At 40.6% G+C, this 8221-nt stretch overlaps 1 non-coding gene across 1 annotated transcript; it reads left to right on the plus strand.

Annotated features, from left to right (window-relative positions):
• Window positions 1-4537: 4537 nt before the first annotated feature.
• On the plus strand, window positions 4538-4669 carry LOC116458147 (U8 small nucleolar RNA). Its single transcript, XR_004245217.1, has one exon. It is a non-coding gene; the product is annotated as a U8 small nucleolar RNA (small nucleolar RNA).
• The last annotated feature ends 3552 nt before the right edge of the window (window positions 4670-8221 follow it).

Below are 8221 nucleotides of genomic sequence, written 5' to 3' on the forward strand. Positions count from 1 at the left end.
CATCTCACACCAGTTAGAATGGCCATCATTAAAAAATCAGGAAACAATAGGTGCTGGAGAGGATGTGGAGAAATAGGAACACTTTTACACTGTTGGTGGGACTGTAAACTAGTTCAACCATTGTGGAAGTCAGTGTGGCGATTCCTCAGGGATCTAGAACTAGAAATACCATTTGACCCAGCCATCCCATTACTGGGTATATACCCAAAGGACTATAAATCATGCTGCTATAAAGACACATGCACACGTATGTTTATTGCAGCACTATTCACAATAGCAAAGACTTGGAACCAACCCAAATGTCCAACAACGATAGACTGGATTAAGAAAATGTGGCACATATACACCATGGAATACTATGCAGCCATAAAAAATGATGAGTTCGTGTCCTTTGTAGGGACATGGATGAAACTGGAAAACATCATTCTCAGTAAACTATCTCAAGGACAAAAAACCAAACACCGCATGTTCTCACTCATAGGTGGGAATTGAACAATGAGAACTCATGGACACAGGAAGGGGAACATCACACTCCGGGGACTGTTGTGGGGTGGGGGGAGGGGGGAGGGACAGCATTAGGAGATATACCTAATGCTAAAGGACGAGTTAATGGGTGCAGGAAATCAACATGGCACATGGATACATATGTAACAAACCTGCACATTGTCACATTGTGCACATGTACCCTAAAACCCTAAAGTATAATAAAAAAAAAAAAAAAGACTGTATTGATGTGAGACAAAGCACAGAGTATAAATGTGGGTCTTCAAGGATTTCTCCCTTTCTACAAAAACCCTGTTTCTCTCTCCTTGCATCTCAGTTTGTACTGCAGTGGTGACTGCCAGTTCACAGGTTGCTGTGGGTGTTTTCTGCACTCACACTGCCAGGCCCAGGCTTGGAACTGTCCCTTGGCTTGCCTGATGGCACCTTCCTGGTTTCTTCCTCCTGCCCTGGCCACTTCTAGTTAGTCCCTTTTGCAGGCTCAGTATTCCTTGCCAGAGCCCAATGTAATCCCTATGACAATCATTTGAAGGCATGAAGACACCATCACATTCATCCTACAGATATTTTCCAAGCTGAGAACCATCAAGTCTTTCATCTGATCTTTATGAATCATTGCACTCACTCTCTAGAGTCCTAGTTGCCGTCCCTTGGATGTGCTCAAATTTGCAGATGCCGTTCTCAAGGAGCAATGCTAGGAACAGCATCAGGTACAACAGACCCTGCCTACTTCCTCCTTGGCTCTGTTTATTACATTCTTACTAATGCAGCCCAGGATTTTTGGGTTGACAGGCACATTATTTTCCATTCTTACTGACTTAGTTTAATTGTTCTTCACACATTTCACTGTCAATCTCTTTAATCTCTCCTTGTACAGTTGTTGCATCTTATCTCAATTTTGTAACTTTGCACATATGTTCACATTAAACTAGCAAAATTAAAATGGCCTTTAAATTTCTTTTGTCGTGGGCCCCAATTAAATTAACTTTGGGATATCTACCCACTGGGTGTGAAGTTCTCTTAATTTCTCAAATTTGCTTCCCTGTTTGGGAGGCTGAAGGAAAATGTGCCTTGAAGAAGATTTCCATAGTTCAGCAGTTTGGGTATTTGACAGAGAACAGAGGAGCCCAGCTTACTTCAAACACTGGAAATTGCCTCATCAAAAGAAATCCTAGACAACAAAAATACTTTGCCTCTCTGATGGAATAAGGGTGTATTTGTTTCCTAGGACTGTTACAAATTATTATAAACTCAGTGGCTTAAAACAACAGAAATTTATTTCTCTCTCACAGTCCTAGAGGCTAGAATCTGAAATCAAAGGTCAGCAGGGTCGAGCTTCTCCTGACAGCCCTCGAAGAGAGGCCTTCTGTTTCTTTCAGCTTTTGGTGGCCCCAAGCATTCCTTGGCTTCTGGCTGCCCAATTCCACTCTCTGCCTCCATCTCCACATGGATTCTGTCTTTAGAAAGACACTTGTCATCAGATTTAAGGCCCACCTGGATAATCCAGGATGATCTCATCTTGATATCCATAATTTAATTACATCAGCAAAGAAGACTTTTTTTCCAAACAAGTTCACATTAACAAGTTCCAGGGAGTAGGATGTAACATTTCTTGGGGGCCCCGATTCCACCCACCACAGTGGGCCATCCTATTGCCTCGAGTTACATGGTTACCAAGGATTCTGGGGCTTGGCTATGTAGTTTTAGTTTTAAAGCCCATCAGTCACCACCAATTACTCACCCCACCCCACAGTTTCTTTTTCTTTTCTTCTGTTGCATCTAGCTTGTTCAATCTCCCTGGGGTTGGTGAAGTTGGATTTTTTGACACAGACAAATTTTCTGTGTGGTCTCCAAACAAGCTATTGGAACTCAATTTCAATTTCTGATCTGTCCTTGTTACTGAGCAGTTGTATCTTGACAGTAAAAGTTTTGTGGGTCTAGCATGAATGACATTATCACTAGGAACATCCTAGGCTGCATGTGTGCAGAGGCCTGAGAAGTGAGTACCACATAATCAAGTTTTCACCTGATGTAAATTGTGAGTTTGGCTTCTGGATGGGAAATGTTTATTAGGTATGAATTTTACAAGTATCTTCCCCTCTTCTGATGCCTGTTCTTTCCCCTTCTATCACTTCATCACCTTTTTGAATGGTATTCTTTGAGGAACAGAAATTTGTAATTTTACTGTAAGCAAAACTTTTTATTGTTATGCAGAAAAGAATAAGTTTCAGAAACATACAACACAATAATACTATGTATAGAGAATTTAAACACAGGCAAAGAAATGCCATATGTTGCTTAGAGATACACTTATATGTAGCAAACGGGTAAAAAAAAAAAGCATAGGAATAATAAGCACCAAATTCAGGTTGGTGGCAAGAAATGGGTGCGATTCAGGACAGAAACACAAAGAATACTAAAGTTACTAGTAATATTTTTGTTTTTTAAGCTGAATGGCAATTATAAAACTAAAGAAGTCTGGAACTCACCACCTCTCCTCCTGCTGGCTTTTTCTACTTGGGAGGAATGTGCTAACTTACAGAATGATTAATGTCACTTTCAAGCTTAACATCAATTTTGCCACTGAACACCCAGCAAGGCCCTCTATCTGTGAATTCTGATTGGGCATGAGAACTGCACCAACTTAATCACTGCTTACATCTTCTGTGTTACTAGGGAAAATTGTGGGATATATGGAAAAGGGGAAGAAAGCTTTCCCTTATTGATATATATTTCATAAGGATTTTTCCATTTATAAATATTATATACTGTGCTTCTAGAACAAAAGTTGAAAGTGATCATTTGGTAGTGAATTTTGTAGATAGATATCACTAATTCGTCTTTTTTTTTTCTTGTTTCATCTATCCCCAGTAAACACACTATGTGCAGTTGAGACATTCTCCTTGGGATGGATTCTTATCTCACGAAATGCTCACATGCCTTTTTCCTGACTTCAGTTAGGGGAAGCAGACTTTCACAGAGAAAATCCCCTCTGAAGCCTGGGCAGAAACAGGCGTCTCTGTCCTCTCTAAAAGTTGTATTTTGGTGCCATAGTAAATCAAGTCAACAATTAAATGAACATGCATTGAACACCTACTTCTGAGGTGCTTGGCACCAGATATGCTCTCTGTCCTCAGGAGTGTTCACTCTGGTTGGGGAAGAGTGAGGAAGGAAGGGTAATATTACTATGGACTAAAAGCTTTTACCCACCCAAAATTTGTATATTGAATCCCTGATCCCCAGTGTGATGGTATTTTGAGCTAAGGCCTTTGGGAGGTGATTAGGTCATAAGGGTGAAGCCATCATTATGAAATTAATGCTTTTAGAAGGAGAAACATGAGAGCTCTCTCTTGCTCTCTCTCATTCTCTCTCTGTCCTCTCTTCTATGCCCTTCTCTCTCTCTTTCTGGCATGTGAGAAAACTAGAAAGAGAGCCCTTACTAGAACCTGACCATGCTTGATCTCAGACTTTCAAGTCTCCAGATGTCTGTTGTTTTAGACCCCCCATCTGTGGTAATTTGTTATAACAACCTGAGCTAAGCAATTCTTATAAAGGCAGATATGCTAAATTCAAGCTTTCTTCATTTTATTCTCATTTTCTCAATACCTTTCCTCCTTACCTAAGATTAATACCCAGAAGCCAATGCCAAGTCTTCTAGTCAAGGGCACTGAATAACTCTCAGGGGCCACTGGGTGTTTGCCCAGTGGCTTGTGAGTGACCTGCTGTGCTTTTACTTTCAAAAGGGCAGAGACACAAAGTATCACAACAACTCCAGCAATTCCACACAATAAGTTTCTGTCTTCCAAAGGAATTGCTGAAGAGTGAATTGCTCATTGGGCAAGTCAGATCCAGCTCTAACTTGGTCAACTGGTTTGCTCACTGAGAATAACTAGGTGGATTTTCCCGTTGGTTATTGCCAAATTGGAAGGATGTTGGTGCGGCTTTAATGATCCCTAGAGTGGCTAAATTGTTTTAGGAACAGATGGACTGTGGATGGACTTGCTCATTCTGTTGAGCATTTAAAAGAGATGTATTATCCACAGGTGAGATCATCTTTACCTGTTCCTTCTTTTGGAGGGCAGAGTTCATGATGACTAGAGTTTACATGCTATGTGATTAATTCTCTGCATAATCAGGATTTGCAACATCCTGTTTGCTCCTACCTGATTCTTTCTGAATAAAAAAAGAATAAATTTAAAAGTAAGTGTATTATCATAGAGCATTGAGAATCATCCACAAATATAATTTTGGTTAATTAAAAATCTTTTGTTAAAAATATACATACATCCATCTCTACTAAAAATACAAAAAATTAGCTGGGCGTGGTGGCAGGCGCCTGTAGTCCCAGCTCCTTGGGAGGCTGAAGCAAGAGAATGGCATGAACCTGGGAGGAGGAGCTTGCAGTAAGCCTAGATCGCACCACTGCACTTGAGCCTGGGCGACAGAGCGAGACTCCATCTCAAAAAAAAAAAAAATTAGCTGGGCGTGATGGCACTTGCCTATAATCTCAGTTACTTACTCAGGAGGCTGAGGCAGGAGGATTGTTTGAACCTGAGAGGCAGAGGTTGCAGTGAGCTGAGAGTGTGCCGCTGCACTCCAGCCTGGGTGACAGAGCAAGACTCCATCTCAAAAAAAAAAAAAAAAAAAAAAAAGCCCAAGAGCCTGGAACTGCTGAGTACTAGAGTTGGGATTTAAACCCAGGCCACCTTACTTCATGTTCATGCTTTGACTACTCCACTTCACTGCCTTTTCCAGAGATTTTCTCCCCAAAGAACCTTGCTTTTGTGCATAGTTCTTAGTTCTGAGGGGCACTAAGGAAGAGAAAATGTCATATTTGCTTATCAAAGAAGTTATTGGGAAATCTAGCCAAATGGGTAAAAAAAAGTATATCAGTCATGAGGAAAAGAAGAATTGGCAATGAAGGAAACTGGCCAATGTTATTTTCACATCTATCTCTTCATGGGTCCCTGGCTTGCTGTGCCCTCTCCTCTTCCAACTCAACTCTTTGCACCTCTGAAGAAATCATCAGTAATATTCTTCAGACTCAGTACTTGTTAAGTGCCTCTGTCTTGCAATTAATAAAATCTATGAGCATTAATCACTAGATATCTGACATGCTTCAGTTCAAAGACTATGGCCCAAGTGTTTATGAGCTATTTCCATAAAACAAGAAAAGGCTGGTTTTACCTGAATAGTTTGCCCTTAAATCCCTTAAAAATCACAGGGTGTATGTTTTTACCTGGTTTAATAGATGAAGGACTATAGTTTTTGCTTCCTGATCCCAAATTTCAATGAGCTTTCAAAGAAAGGCTCATAGACATGGCTGTATCCATGCACAAAACTCTGAAGTTATGTTTCTTCATAAGATCACTGAAGTTGGGGGCTTGAAACCTGAGACAGATTTTAAAAATCACTCTTCTCCTCCCTTTCTGTTTGACTATTTGTCTTCCTATTTTCTGTCTTATTAATAATACTAGCTAATATTCCTTGAGTACTATATTTTACCAGACCCTAAGCCCAGAGGCATAAGCTCTCAGAACAACCCTATGGGATGGATACACTTGAAAAGATTGCCACTTAGAGATCTTCAGTCACTTGCCCCAAATGACACAGCAGCAAGTCAGTGGCAGCACCTTTGAATGAGCTCAGTATTTCACTCTAGAACCTGTACTCCCAGCCACTCATGCTGCTGCTCCCCCTCAAAGGCTGGAACTTTATAGCTTTCAGCATTTCTCCTTTACCCCTTGTCTCATTAGTCCTGGGGAGTATTGTTGGGGAGTATGGATTTCACAGCCGGCATGAAAGAAAAAGGGCTTGGTAAGTAAAGTGAGAGAAGTGTGAGAACATTCCATTCAATCAGGGCAGCTACTTTGGTGGTTCTAAGGAAGTGAACTTTCAGCAGCTCTGTGATCCGAAGTTCAGGGAAGAGGTGAATGCAGGAAAGGAAAGGGGAGGCGAGGCTATGGGGTTGGACCTAGAGTCATTCATGTTGATTCCTCCTGTGAACTATGTTTCTCAACCCTTTAAAGTGAGAATCAGCCATTCAATCTGCACTTCAAAAAGGTTTTGCAATGAGTCATTCATTTTATTTATTCATTCAGCATGCATCTTGACCCAGCAATTAGATATAGGGTACTATGCTTAACATGAGAAATACCAAAAGGAATAGTATGTGTGCCTGACATAAAGGAGCTGTCACCCAGTAAAGATGGTGAATTGAAGGGCAATGTAAAGTGACAACAAACAGCATGGCTTAGAGAAGGAAAGGAAATGGGTTGACATCTGCAACACACACACAAGCTGTGTAATCACAGGCAAACCATGTAACTCCTCTAACCCTCAGTTTCCACATCTGTACGGTTTCACACTTATGAATGGGGGGAGTGAAAATAATGCTTATGAGATATATCACGGAGTTCCTATCATGGTGTCCAAAGTCAATAATGTTAGCTATTATGCTCATTATGTCAAGAAATAATTACCTTTTATTATAAATCCTATAATGGAGGTACATTCTATCATGAAAAACAAATTCTGTGATGATAAGGAAGATGTCCCAAAGCATCAAAAGATTTGATACAAGATGTAAATAATTACACATTTGACAGGCAAACAAGATGGGAAGCGAGAGGCATTCTAGACAAAAGCAATAGCTTCTGCAATGGCAGAAGGATTGAAGAGGGTGATTGTGTTGTGCTCAGGGGTTGGAAATTTGGGGGAAGCAGTGTGAAAAAATGGAGAGGGAGCCTGCAGCAGGACCTCATGAGTCCTGTGGTCCTCACTGAGAAGTCTCTTTTCTGGCAAGTCCCTGGACATCACGGAATCGATAAAGTTACAATAGTATCTGCTACACTTCAAAAAATTGATGGAAATAATTTTAGGTTAACAAAGAAGATTTATAAAACCACAAAGATTGTTAATTTTCCAAAAGGAAAGCACCCTATGGCAACAAGCTTTGACTGTCTGCCAAAGGATAAAATATTTTCCATGGTGAGAGAAAGGAGAAGGCTGAAGGCTAAATGATCATTCTGCTAAATATATCAATTCATTGTATTCTTTCCTGTATTAATTGTATGCTCTTTCTCCAATTGATTTCTTACACCCAAAACACAAGAAAAATTTAAACCTCAGCAAGCAAAACAAGAATGACATTTGATGCACTGTGCCGCTTTCCTGAGTTGCCTTTGGGAAAAGATGTGGTGGTGAGCCCAGTGAAAGTTGTTCTGGCTGAACCACTCATAGATTTTTTTTTTAAAAAAATGAAATCCACAAAGATCTTAACACTTGCAGTGTTTCTACTGTTGTTACTCCCTCATGCCAATAGCTTTGGATTTTAAATGACTTGTAAATGAAATACCAATCTGAGAGGCCAAAAAATAATCCTGTGAGTGCAATATAACATTTATTTCTAGTACGAAGTGACCTCCCGCTAAGGAAAATGAGTTGCTTCAATGTTCTTGCAGTGTTGGCATGATAAAGGGGCAGGCTGATGGCTATTGCTGTTTATCAGTACTAGAATCCATTTTGGCTGGAAGATGTAAGAGGCAATCTTTTTCCTCTTACATGAAACCCGGTCTATACTAAAAATACAAAAATTAGCTGGGTATGATGACGGATGCCTGTAATCCCAGCTACCCGGAAGGCTGAGGCAAGAGAATCGCTTGAACCTGGGAGGCAGAGGTTGCAGTGAGCCGAGATCGTGCCACCACTGCACTCCAGC

This window comes from Hylobates moloch, unplaced genomic scaffold (genome assembly GCF_009828535.3).
Source record: "Hylobates moloch isolate HMO894 unplaced genomic scaffold, HMol_V3 SCAFFOLD_18, whole genome shotgun sequence".
NCBI lineage: Eukaryota > Metazoa > Chordata > Mammalia > Primates > Hylobatidae > Hylobates > Hylobates moloch.